Source organism: Zophobas morio, unplaced genomic scaffold (genome assembly GCF_036711695.1).
Source record: "Zophobas morio isolate AGI-343-1 ecotype UQ-CSIRO unplaced genomic scaffold, CSIRO_AGI_Zmor_V1 ptg000014l, whole genome shotgun sequence".
Classification (NCBI taxonomy): domain Eukaryota; kingdom Metazoa; phylum Arthropoda; class Insecta; order Coleoptera; family Tenebrionidae; genus Zophobas; species Zophobas morio.
Window position 1 is genome coordinate 24,711,791 of NW_026972119.1, and position 13,541 is coordinate 24,725,331.

Sequence of the window (13,541 nt, forward strand, 5' to 3'; positions counted from 1 at the left end):
TTTTCCATTTTCCCGGTTTTTCTAATTTGCATGTTCTCGAAAAATTGAACCATTGAAATTTCGATAAATCAAAAAACTGAGAATCAAAATATTTAAAAAAGCGAAAAATTGAAAAATCGAGAATTGAAAAATTTTGAAAATCGATAAATATTGAAAAACCGAAACATCAAAATTTGAAGTGTCGAAAATTCTAAAGACTAAAGAATCGTAACACCAAAAATCGAAAAACAGAAAAATCGAAAATCCAAAATTTAAAAATCGCAAAAATTGATAAGATATTGAATAATCAAAAAAATTGTGAAATCGAGAAATTGAAAAATCCCAAAACTGAAACATCAAAAGATAGAGAAATCGAAAACATGAAAAGTCGAAAAATAAAGAAATTGAGAAATCAAAAACTTCAACAATTGAAATGGAAATTTTAATAAATCGAGAAATTGAGAAATCAAAAAATTTTTACAATCGGAAAACTAAGAATAGAAAAATCCAAAAATCGAAAAATTTAAAACAAGGGCGCATTTTAAATTATGATGGTTCCCATAAAAACATAAAATTCCCAAAATCAAAATTTTCCAAAAAATTATTATTTATTTACTTTTGACCAGTTTTTCGTTATTCCTTTTTCTTCCATTTTACAATTATTTGGTACTACAATTTTTCCCTTTTTGATTTTCCTTAATTTTTCAATTTTTCCATTTTCCAAAGGTTCAATTTTGTTACTTTTCATTTTTGCAGCTTTAATTTTTTCAATTGTTCAATTCTCGACTTTCCAATTTTTCAAAATCTCAATTTTTAGTTTTTAGATTTTTAATTTTTCGTTTCTTCAATTTGTCAAGTTCTTGATTTTTATTTTCACTTTCCCGATGAAATATCGATAAATCGAAGAACTGAGAAATCAAAAAATTTTTAAAATCGAAAAATTGAAAAATCGGAAAATCAAAAATGTTTGAAACAGAAAAATATTGAAAACCTGAAAAATTAAAATTCGAAGAGTAGAAAAATTGAAAAACTGAAACATCTAGAAATGGATTTTTTAATTTCTGATTTTCCGATTTTTCAAATTTTTCGAGTTTTAATTTTGATTTCTCAGTTTTTCGATATATGGGTATTTCAATGCTTCAATTTTTCGAGGACATGAAAATTTAAAAATCGGGAAAATGGAAATTAAAAGTCAAGAACTTGAAAAATTGAGGAAATGAAAAATTCAAAAACCAAAACTTGAAAATTCGAAAAGTCGAGAAGTTGGAAAATCAAAAAATTGAGAAATCGAAAAATTGGAAAGTTAAAAGTTGAAAAAATTAAAATAAAAAAAAAATGATAAATCCGGAAATTGAAAAATCACAAAATCAAAACATCGAAATCCCGATATATCGAGAAATCGAAAAATTTTAAAATTGAAACACCAAAAATTTTAAAATTCGAAAAATTGATAAATCGGAAGATCGAAATCCGAAAAGTTGAAAAATTAAAAGAACGATCAATCGAAACATCGAAAAATCTAGAAATTGAAAAATCGAAAACTGGGAAACTGAAATTCCAACATTTAAAAAACTGCAAAAATTGAAAAATCGGAAAATTGACTAATTGAAAAACTGAAAAATCGAAAAATTGAAAAATTCCACAACGGAATGGCGAAAAATTGGGAAATCAAGAAATCGAAATATCAAATGATCGAGGGAACGAAAATTGAACAAGTGAAACATCGAAATTTCAATAAATCGAGAAATTGAGAAATAGAAAAATTCAAAAATCGAAAAACTTAAAACAAGCGCGTATTTTAAATTATGATGGTTCCCATAAAAACATAAAATTCCCAAAATCCAACTTTATAACTTTCCAAAAAATTATTACGTATTTACCTTGGATGAGTTTTTCGTTATTCCTTTTTTTTCCATTTTACAATTATTTGATACTACAATTTTTCCTTTTTTGATTTTCCTTACTTTTTCAGTTTTTCCATTTCCCAACGGTTCAATTTCATTACTTTTCATTTCTGCAACTTTAATTTTTTCAATTGTTCAATTTCTTGAGGTTCCAATTTTTCAATTTCTCAATTTTTAGTTTTTCGATTTTTCAATTTTTCATTTCACCAATTTTTCAAGTTCTTGATTTTTATTTTCCATTTTCTCGATGAAATGTCGCTAAATCGAAAAACTGAGAAATCAAAAAATTTTTAAAATCGAAAATTTGAAAACCCGAAAAACAAAATTCGAAGAGTAAAAAATTCGTAACACCAAAAATCGGAAAATCTAAAATCCAAAAGTGGGAAAGTTGGAAAAACCGAGATATCGAAAAATTCAAACATTGAAAAATTGAAAAACTGAAACATCTAGAAATGGATTTTGAAAATTTCTAATTTTCCAATTTTTCAATTTTTCGAATTTTAAAATTTTTTGATTTCTCAGTTTTTTGATTTATCGATATTTCAGTGTTTCAATTTTTCGAGGAAAGTAAAAATCAAGAACTTGAAAAATTAACGAAATGAAACATTGAAACACTAAAAAGTCGGGAAGTCGGAAAATCAAAAAATTGAGAAATCGAAAAATTGAAAAGTTAAAAATTGAAAAAATTAAAATAAAAAAGAACGATAAATCGAGAAATTGGACATCGAAACATGGAATATGAAATTGAGAATTCAGAAAATTAAAAAAAAATAGATAATTGAAAAATGGAGAAGAAATTTAAAAACCGAAATATCAAATATTTTAAAAATCGAAAACTTGAAAAATTGAAAGGACGAAATCCGAGAACTCAAAAAATCAAAAGAATGATCAAACGAAACATCAAAAATCTAGAAATTGAAAAATCGAAAAGTAGAAAAGACCGAGAAATCGATAAATTGAAATTGCAAAATTTAAAAAACTGCAAAAATTGAAAAATCGAAAAATTGATTAATTGAAAAACTGAAATATAGAGAAACTGGAGAAAATTTGGAAACTGGAAAAATTGGAAAATCAAGTAATCACAAAATCGAATAATCGAAAAATAAAAAACTGACACATTGAGAAATCGAAATATCGAAAGATCGAGGAATTGAGAAATCGAAATAGAAATGGAAAAATCGAAGAGTTAAAATTTAAAAAACTGATAAAACTTAAAATTAAAATAATTGAAACATTTTTTTCAATTATTTTAATCGAAACGTCGAAATTTCGATAAATCGAGAAATAAAAAAAAAATTATTGAAAAATAAAAAACTGAAAAATCGAAATCCGAGAAGTCCAAAAATCAAAAGAACGATCAATTTAAACATCAAAAAATCTAGAAACTCAAAAATCGAAAAGTGAAAAGGACCGAAAAATTGGGAAATTAAGAAATCCAAAAATCGAATCATCGAAAAATAAAAAAAAAAGACTTAAACATTGAGACAAAGAAATCAAAAGAGTCAGGAATCGAAAACTCGAGAAGTCGCAAAATCGAAAAAATGAGAAATCGACATAGGCTAAAATGGAAAAAATCGGAAAATTAAAAATTAAAACGTTGATAAAACTGAAATTAAAAAAAAATGAAAAATCAAAAAATTTTAAAAATAGAAAAACTTGAAACAAACGAGTATTTTAACACAATTTATCACAATTTTTCGTTTTTTCATTTTCTTTAATTTTTTAATTTTTAGATTTTGCAAGATTTCGCTTTCATAATTGTTCGCTTTTTCATAATGGTGCTCATAAAAACATAAAATTCGTGAAGTCAAACCTTATAATTTTCCGAAAAATATTTATGTATTTACCTTCAATCAACTTTTCGTTTTTTCATTTCTTCAATTTTTCGATTTTTCAATTTTTAAATTTTTAGTTTTTTGATTTTTCATTTTTTCGTTTTTGTAAGTTTTCAAGTTCTTGAATATTATTTTCCATTTTCTCGATTTTTAAATTTTAATGTTCTCGAAAACTTGAAACTTTGAAATATCGATAAATCGTAAAACTGTGAAATCAAAAAAATTTTAAAATCGAAAAATTGGAAAATCGGAAAATGAAAAATTTTAGTAATCGAAAAATATTGGAAAACCGAAAAATCAAAATTCGAGGAGTCGAAGAATCCAAAGATTGATCAATCGTAACACCAAAAATCGAAAATGCTAAATTTAAAAATCCCAGAAATTGATAATTCGGAATATTGAATAATCAAAATTTGTAAAATCGAGAAAATGAAAAATTCCAAAACTGAAACGACGAAAAATTGGAAAATCGAAATATTGTTCTGATTTTATATCACAATTTTTCGTTTTTTCATTTTCTTTAGTTTTTTAATTTTATCCATTTTCCAAAGTTTCGTTTTCATAAGTGTTCGCCTTTGCAACTTTAATTTTTTTCAATTTTTCGATTTCTCCACTTCCCAATTTTTCATTTCTTCTTTTTTTCGATTTTTTAATTTGTCAATTTTTAGTTTTAATTGCTCAAAAAATTGAAACATTGAAATATCAATGATTCGTAAAACTGAGAAATAAAAAAAAAATGAAAATCGAAAAACTGAAAAATCGGAAGATTGAGCAATCGTAATACCAAAAATCGACAAATCGAAATTCCAGAATTCAAAAATTGCAAAAAATTGAATATTGAATAATCAAAAATTTGTAAAATTAAGAAATTGGAAAATTCCAAAACTGAAGCGAGGAAAAATTGGAAAATAGAAATATTGTCCTCCAATTTATATCACAATTTTTGATTTTTTTATTTTCTTTATTTTTTCAATGTTTGTCGATTATATAATTTTATTTACTTCTTCAATTTTTTTTTCTTTTCTATGTTTTTATAGCTTTTTGATTTTGCAGTTTTTCAATTTTTAATTTTTGAATTTTCAAAATATTGCCTTTCATACCGGACCATAATGGTAGTGGTCTTAGACACTCAGATTTTAAAAATGTTACAATGTTACATAAGAAATAATGTCCACGTTCGCTGAGTTAAAACGCCACCAAGTCAATTATCGTTAAAACCGAGTCAAACGGATTTAATTCAAACCTAACCAAGAATAAGAAAATTAATTCTAGCAAAGATCGTCACGAATAGCAGGAAAATTAAAAGTTGCTCTATAAAATCCAAGACTAAAGCGCGAATTTCGAGCATAAAAATTTAGATTCCGTAAAGAAACAGGGGATAAACACCACAACTATCAAACTGAAAAAATATGCGTGAGTAATTGCGGGGAAGCAATAAATCGTGAAGCTACAAGCCGTGGAAATTGGAAAACGCCTGTAAATAAAACAAGCCGAAATGGGATACCTAAAATTAATAAAATTTTGCATTTGACATCAAGTGTAAATAACTGTAAGTGCGCAACTTGAAGACTTAATATAGCATCGTTTAACCTCATTTATTCGCACGACGAAATTATGCATTTTCATAAAAAGAAAAAATCTAAAAGCCACGCTCGTCAGCGTTAAATTAAATTTTTAAATACACTCCTAGACTTTCCGCCACCTCCACACCAACAACAACAAAAATCGAACTCTCTAAACAAGTCTCGTTTTCTTGACTCATTACCGCACTACATACTTTATAGATCGGAAAACTCGATTTGCTATCACGGCAGAACCTAACGTGATAATCTACATCTCGTCGACGTGCATCAAATTTAATTTTCCACTTCATGTTTTTAAGTCAACTCGGGCTAGACACTCCAATGAAGAATGATCCATGCACACGATTTAAAGCTAGTTATACAAGTACGAAAAATAATTTTTACAGTAAGTACGTAGACAAGGGTCGACTGCGCCATTTTCGCGTCTGGCTTTTTTCGTGCTCATTTGGCGAAGTGCTTCGTATTAAATTTCGCAATTTAATTCGACACAACCACATTCTTTTGTGGTTTGTTGAATACATTTTCTTAAATGAAAGTGTTTTTTAGTGTTATTATAGCTTAATACAGTTTTAAAGCTAGGAGTCATCACGTTAATGGAACTTAGTAAGTAAGTAAGTAAGTAAGTAAGTAAGTAAGTAAGTAAGTAAGTAAGTAAGTAAGTAAGTAAGTAAGTAAGTAAGTAAGTAAGTAAGTAAGTAAGTAAGTAAGTAAGTAAGTAAGTAAGTAAGTAAGTAAGTAAGTAAGTAAGTAAGTAAGTAAGTAAGTAAGTAAGTAAGTAAGTAAGTAAGTAAGTAAGTAAGTAAGTAAGTAAGTAAGTAAGTAAGTAAGTAAGTAAGTAAGTAAGTAAGTAAGTAAGTAAGTAAGTAAGTAAGTAAGTAAGTAAGTAAGTAAGTAAGTAAGTAAGTAAGTAAGTAAGTAAGTAAGTAAGTAAGTAAGTAAGTAAGTAAGTAAGTAAGTAAGTAAGTAAGTAAGTAAGTAAGTAAGTAAGTAAGTAAGTAAGTAAGTAAGTAAGTAAGTAAGTAAGTAAGTAAGTAAGTAAGTAAGTAAGTAAGTAAGTAAGTAAGTAAGTAAGTAAGTAAGTAAGTAAGTAAGTAAGTAAGTAAGTAAGTAAGTAAGTAAGTAAGTAAGTAAGTAAGTAAGTAAGTAAGTAAGTAAGTAAGTAAGTAAGTAAGTAAGTAAGTAAGTAAGTAAGTAAGTAAGTAAGTAAGTAAGTAAGTAAGTAAGTAAGTAAGTAAGTAAGTAAGTAAGTAAGTAAGTAAGTAAGTATTTATTAATGACCGTTAGGGTACATAAGTCAAGTCAGATGAAATTACAATATAAAGAGTTTAAAATTATACAATTTATTACAAGATAATTCAAATCGAATGGTAAAAACTACACAGGACATCGCTACAATTTAAAAATTCATCGAGAGAGTAAAATGCGTTTTTTAATAAAAAATTTCTTATAGTACGGCTAAATTGCGAAAAAGGTAAGTTAGCAATACGTTTCGGTAATTTATTGAATAATTTGGGCCCATAATAATTGATGGCATTTCTACTTCTACCTACACGATAGAATTCGGTGTAAATGCTATGGGTAGATCTCGTGATTAATGACATATTTGTGAGATTATTATAAGTGGTGAGATTAGACTTCACATATAATAAAGCATATAAAATATAAAGACAGGGCACGGTGAGAATACTTTTTTCTTTAAAATAATTTTTAACACAAGCTCTGTAAGATAGACCTCCAATAATTCGAACTACTCGGCGCTGCAATTTAAAAACGGTTTTTAAATGACTGCTGTGGCCCCAGGTTATAATGGCATAGCTAAAAATACTTTGAAATAAAGAGTAGTATAGCATCATAAGGATCTGCTCACTAACCTCATATTGCAAATTCCTAATAAGAAAAGTTGACTTGGACAATTTTTTACAGATATCAATGACGTGATTATCCCAGCATAATTTCGGATCCAGTGTCACACCAAGAAATTTGACACACCTCGGATTGTCAATCTCAGAAATGTAACGAAGGGAAAACACCATTTTTTGAGTTTTCAGTACATTAAGCGTTAATCTGTTTGAAGTAAACCATTCACTAGCAGCATTAATATCTTGTTCCCTCCTGTCCAAGAGAGAAGGGATGTCTGAGTCCACACTATAGCAAGTAGTGTCATCCGCAAAAAGTATGATTTTATTGTCTAGATGTTTAGCCAAGTCGTTAATGTATAACAAAAAGAGCAACGGACCTAAAATCGAGCCTTGTGGCACTCCTATGTTAACTATTGTCATTTCGGAGTATACATTATTAAACAGAACAACCTGCTGGCGATTGTGGAGAAAACTAAAAATAAGCTGTAAGGCTCCATTTGACAATCCGTACAACTCAAGCTTGTTTATTAGAATGTTGTGATTAATACTATCGAAAGCTTTTGACAGATCACAAAATGTGCATCCTAAGAATTGTTTTGTTTCGAAACAGGTAATGACCTCATCAACAAGCCTATTAATAGCCATGGTTGTACTTTTGCCATGTTGGAAACCAAATTGGCGTTGGTTCAATATGTTTTGTTTAGTAACGTATTCCTCAAGTTGTTTAAGCATAATCTTTTCTAAAATTTTCCCAAAAATAGGCGTTATAGAGATTGGTCTATATTTATCAACATCATCTACGTTGCCCTTTTTGTGGATAGGGATTACTTTGGTCACCTTGAGACAGGATGGGAAAAGATTTTCATTAATACACCGATTGATCAATCTTGTGAGTGGAACTAGAATGAGATTCTTAATATTCCTAACAATGGTGATACTTATGTTGTAGTAGTCCTTACTTTTCTTTTTTTTGATGGAATCAATTGTATCTCTTACTTCATTAAATGTTATCTCTCTGAAATTGAAAACAGAGTTCACCGGAGTCAAATTTTTGTGCATTAGCTGAATTGGATCCGTATTTGATAATTTTAAATTATTCTCCAAATTATGTGGGATATCACCAAAAAATGTAGAGAAGTCCTCCGCAGTCAGTTTTTCTGAATAATTATTGCTACTAGCTAATCGTTTGCTATTGATTAATTTCCAGCTGTCCTTTGCTACATTAGTAGAATTTTTAATTAGGTTGTCATTAAAGGTTTTTTTTCTTTTCTTAACTTCGGTTCTAAACAATTCTCTATATTTTTGAAAATAGGTCACAAAAGTTGGGTCATTAGGATTTTGATTGTGTAATTCGTGTAGCAGGTCTACATTTTGTTTCATTTTATGTAATTTCTCATCATACCAGTAAATATCATCCTTTTTAACATTTTTTATTCTTTTTACTTTTATAGGAAAGGCCATGTTTACTTTATCAGAAATTAATTTGGTGAATAAGTTAAATTTGGTATTTGTACCAAGTCCAGCATCATTGATAAAATCAAAATTGCAATCACTAATAATATTAAAAAAATTAAAGAATCCTACTTCCGTAAAAGGTTGATATGATACAACTTTCGAGCAGTCTTTTGACTTATGACGATTATGTGGAATTTCTACAGTAGCAGCACGATGGTCAGATAAATGAGTCTCCATGACCTGGTGCCTACAATCATGTGCGATATTTGTAAGTATATTATCAATACACGAATTTGCTCGCGTGTTCTCAAAGATTAGAGGTCTCAAATTATAAGATTTTAAAAAGTTAAGGAACTCTAGAGTCTGTTTGGTTTTGCGGTCAAAATGTATGTTAAAGTCTCCATTAATAATAACATCTGAATCGATTATATTGATAAAATTAAATAAATTAGTCAAATTAGAGTATAAAACTTCCAGATTGCCTTTTGGTGCTCTGTATACAGTTATTATGATTAGTTTGGGTTTATTAACTTTAATGGCTGCAAGCTCAATGTCAATTACATTACAAAACTTTGAAACATCAATAACTTGGTATTTAATTTTATCGTTTACTAGTATCACAACACCGCCATAACCATTATCTTTCCTGGTATAGGCAGAGGCTATCTTAAAACTACCCAATTTTAATAAATCCAACTCATAGTTTGTTAACCAATGTTCTGTAAAACATAAAACATCATAAGATTCTTCAATGTTATGTAAAACTACCTCTACTTCATCAACTTTGTTCCTAATCGATTGTACATTTAAATGGAAAATTGAAAAATAGCTATCACTAACTTATCGCTGGATGGTGAAAAAAAGTTTGGGAATCTCTGGATAGCTAATCTGTTGGGAAAAAACAATGTAATAAATCTTCCGCACCGATTATCAGCCAAATTCGCCGTACCCATGTGCATGACCATATTCTGTCAACGTTATATTAGAGATTGCGGAATTAAATATCTAATAGCCATAAAACATTTTGTTATCATCGTAATAGCAACATTTTACGTCTTCCCGTCTTAGTGCAGTCGAGTTTAATCTAAGTCCAAGATTACTCCGACATCATTTTATAGGCGATAATTTCAGTTGTGTTCAGAAAACGTTTGTAACAAACGTGACTTGAAACAGTTCTCGAATACGGTTATGTCGGCAGTTATGTTTAACTGCTCCGAAATATAGTGGCTGTTTAAAAATTATGTAAGAAAAACGCTTCTCGAGCTTTCGTACCCACACTTTATACCTCGAGGCAATAAAACGTTGCGATTTTAAAATCGAGCAGCTCGCTTAAAATCAGGAACTGACGAATCACGTGACGCTTAAAATATTCAAGGACAGATCTTGCTCGCTCAGTTCCCCCAATATATTGGCAATTATCTCCTTTCGTTTAGCATCCAAAATCAATTACACGGTTCGTAAGCTAATATCCACGTTATTTTTTATTTAGCCCTTTTATGGGTTGATTAAACCATGTCGTCGATTAAATTCACTGGAGTTATTTTAGGAAGTCTAGGTACAGAAAGGGATCGCGCTTTCAAGGACGTTATTTTTGTGGAACGACTTACACCTGCACAGATAAAATAATTAATGAATAGAGCGATTTCCTTATTGACTCAATCAACAACACTTTATCTACTTTATCTGAACTTCTACGAACACAATATTGTCGTTATTAGTGTTGTGCGCTACGTATCAAAATTTATGTTTGGATGACGTTATCACGAATTTTTCTAATAAAATTCTAGTATGAATACGGACGTAGACACAAAAAAAACAATAAAAGAAACTTTAATTAAAAAAAAGTTGGGAGTCTAAGTGGCATTAAACTTTAAATTGGTTTTTGGTTAACATTTTTAGTTTTTTTGGGCAAATCTGGTTTTATTACGATGGGGCGTAAAGTTCGCAGAGAACCGAAAACATAACGCAGGACCGTAACCATAAAAGGAGTACTTGCAACGCGCCAACGGCAAATGAACACCCAAATTATAGACACAGTGTATTTTTATTGGTGTACAGTATCGATCACGATTTTTTTGTTTAAATTATAACAAAGGGTTTTTCCATGAAGTCACTGCAACCCCTTACTTTATTTATTTCAAGAACTGCTGATGTTGAGTTAGAAAATCGTGGAACAATGTTTGGATATGTCTGAGATAAATTAATAATAATAATAAATTTTATTCCAACAGACGTTACTTTCTTCCGATTCTCTCAATCCTTCACATCCTTCCAGCATATGCTCTATTGTTTTCACCTCTCTCCAACATATCCTACACTTCTGTCAATTTCATTCATCCAAAAATTATTCCCTTTCTCTTCATTTCCATACCTCATTATACATATAATTTATGTTATACATATTTAAATGGACCCTGCAGTGTGAAAATGCATATAATTTAGCTAAACAAGTAATTAGTTCTGATTTAGTATTGGCATATTTTAACCAGAATTTGCCTATTGCATTAAACTGTGATACATCTAATCGTGTTATTTCATGTTTCCATCAGTAATGTTTTTCCAAATGAGGATAGAAAACCAATTGTGTTTATTTCTAGGATTCTGACTAAAGCGGAACAGAATTATTCAATTACTGTAGATCACGCAAGTCCATTTCAGAATTTTTTTTTCAATAGTTGATTGGTGCTTACACCAAATGGCCTGAAATATTTGAGGTAAAATTTGTGAATTCTTCAGAAAAGTTTCATAAATTACGACAAGTATTTGCAATATCTGGGATTCAAAAATAACATTAAGCAAGTTTTTAGTCCACTTTATCATTCACAACCAGTGATTGGGCAGAAAATAGCATTAAATCATTTAAAATTGTATTAAAAAGGCTTTGTCTGATAGTAAAAATAGAAATATTCCGTGTTCTACTTTTTATTTAATAGATATTTATTTGCATATTAAACGACTCCCCATTTTACAACAGGTGAAGCTCCGGCGAAGTTAATGGTTAATAGAGAATTAAATGAAAAATTTATTTTAATGCCCAATTATCTGGAAAATTCTGTAGAAAAACAAGTTCAGTATTTTAGGAGGCACAGAAACATATCATTTTTAGAAGGAAGTAATCTTTTTCTGGGAATTGTTGAAAAATTTTACACTCAAAGAAATGATCTTATTCGCACTGCGTGCTCGTGACCTCAACATCTTTTCCTGAATTAACGTATGTTTAATTCACTGGCTGTATAATATTTATTACAAGTATCAGGTTAATAATTAATTATCCAAACATCATAAATAATCTTAAATGTAATAATTGCTGTTTTAAATTCAGCCGCCGTATTAATAACCAAGGAAATTTTCACTTTTATATTCATTGAAATTCAAAATTTAGCTTTTTCATCAACATCTTAACTGAACTAGCACTTCTTGCAAATCTTAAGAAAATAATTAAAATTAATGGCTCGTCTAGTAAAGATTTGCAATTATTTACATTTTTTATTGGCAAATTAGATACTTTTCTAAATTTTTGGCAGAAAATTTTTCTTCTTGTCTGTTAGGACATTTTTATACCTAGAGAAGTATCTTTCAATATCACACGATGTTAAAGGAGAATATTTAAAATTAATACTCTCTTTTTACAGAGTCTTATAAGCAAGCGGTAGGCCCACCCACCCACGCCATCTTCATTCCAATGACTACTCTTAATATTGTTTAGCCTTATCTTAGCAAATACTAGCCCCGCCCACCCACCCTTAATTTTCTTAGGTTGTATGTGATTTGCCAAAATCAGTCTCATCTTAGCAAGTACTGGCCCCACCCTCCCGCTATGTTCTCATTCTAACGATTTTATTTCTCTTCAATATAAGATCCACCTTTCGTTCAGAGCCGATAAAATCAATCACTGAAATGGAGGCGGGGTGGGTGGGTCGGATTAATTATATGTTCTTCTGTAGAATGGGAATAGAAACTAATAGAACCTAGGCTGTAAGCGTAGTTTTTTGTAATACTATTTTTTTACTACTACAATCAAAACTGGTAATTTTAGAGAAGTGTGGGGGACAAAATTTACCATCTTATACATCTTTTTAACTGTTTGTTGTGAAAAGAAGACTGCATATTAAGAAGAAAAAACAGCAAAATGTAAGCCTCACCCACCCGCCCGGTCTCAATTGTAACGATTTTTCCTATTTGTCGTGAGTCACGAGAGGCGGGGTTTAAGTTTATTCTTTTTTCTGTAGATACGTAATCATCTTCTCACAAGATATTTAAAACATATTGAAAATGGTAAATTTTTGTCGTGAAATACTGATTTTCCAATTAAGCTCCACCCCTCGCTCTGAGAACGAATGAAAAATCACATTTGAAGTTGGGGCGACGAGTGGATTATTATTTTTTTTTATGACATATATAATTTTATTTCAATAATATGACACTTAAAAACATGTTCCATATGGTAGATTCTTGTAGAAAAATAAACATTTTGCAATTAAATTCCGCCCCTCAGCTCGTAACGAATAAAAAAATTCATCACAATTGGGATGAGGGTGGGTGGGCGGGGTTAATATTTTGCCGTTTTTCTCTAATACACGCAATTTTCTTTTCATGATAAGAAACTAAAAATATGCGTAAAAATTGTAAATTTGTAAAGGAGAGTGTTGGATAAAATTTACCATTTTATACATGTTTTCAATTTTTTGTTGTGAAAAGAAGATTATGCATATTTTGAAGAAAAAAAAGCAAAACGTAAGCCCCACCCACCCACCCGGTCTCAATTGTAACGATTTTTCCTTATTTGTTGTGAGTCAGGAGGGGCGGGGCTTAAGTTTATTTTTTTTCTGTAGATACGTAATCTTCTTTTCACAAGGTAATTAAAACATATTGAAAATGGTAATTTTTGTCGGACCATACTGATGTTATAATTAAGCTCCGCCCCTC

General features: G+C 29.4%; 1 protein-coding gene across 5 annotated transcripts in view; it reads left to right on the top strand.

The window, feature by feature from the left end:
- The window catches only part of LOC135128696 (RYamide receptor-like), a 347,224-nt gene that overhangs the window by 52,280 nt on the left and 281,403 nt on the right, over positions 1-13,541 (top strand). The window contains exon 1 of one of the 5 annotated variants that reach the window (XM_064055718.1): positions 7,439-7,474. The exons of the other annotated variants lie outside the window; for them this stretch is intronic. The gene's annotated coding sequence lies outside the window, so the exon portion shown is untranslated. Of the gene's footprint in view, positions 1-7,438; positions 7,475-13,541 lie in introns of those variants that run through there. 5 annotated transcript variants of the gene reach the window in all.